Consider the following 542-nt stretch of genomic DNA (forward strand, 5'->3'; position numbering starts at 1 on the left):
AAGCTACAGGCATCTGAATGGGAAGCTACAGGCATGGGATGGAAGCTGCAGGCATCTGAATGGACTTCTTGCATCTGTCTCCCTTTGAAGCCCTGCATCTGATTCTGTCTCTTCTGGGTACAGGCATGTCTGGCGACACGGAGGATGAACACCTCTCACGCTGCCTCCCTGCTGCATGATCTTTGACTGTGGTCCCACACTGGTTCCTCAGAGCATCAGTTCATTAGGGGGACTTATCTGGGGCTGGTTGGTGAGGAAGAAGGGTCCCTGGTGTGCACTGATGTTCACCGCATGGAAATGTGTCCCTTGGGGTGGAGAGAAGTGGAGGGGCACACTCCATATCAGAGCAGAACTGTCATAGCTACCAGTCCCTGAGGAAGCAGCAGGAAAAGCCAGGGGACCACTTTCTGTTTCCAGCCATAAGGAGTCATGAGATCGTGGAAAGATCCTTTAACCTCTCCAGCCTTAATTTCCTCATTTGTAAAATAAGAACAGCACTTGTCCAAGCCACCTCACAAGACGGTTATGAATGACGGGAATTC

Source organism: Piliocolobus tephrosceles, chromosome 3, assembly GCF_002776525.5.
Source record: "Piliocolobus tephrosceles isolate RC106 chromosome 3, ASM277652v3, whole genome shotgun sequence".
Classification (NCBI taxonomy): Eukaryota; Metazoa; Chordata; class Mammalia; order Primates; family Cercopithecidae; genus Piliocolobus; species Piliocolobus tephrosceles.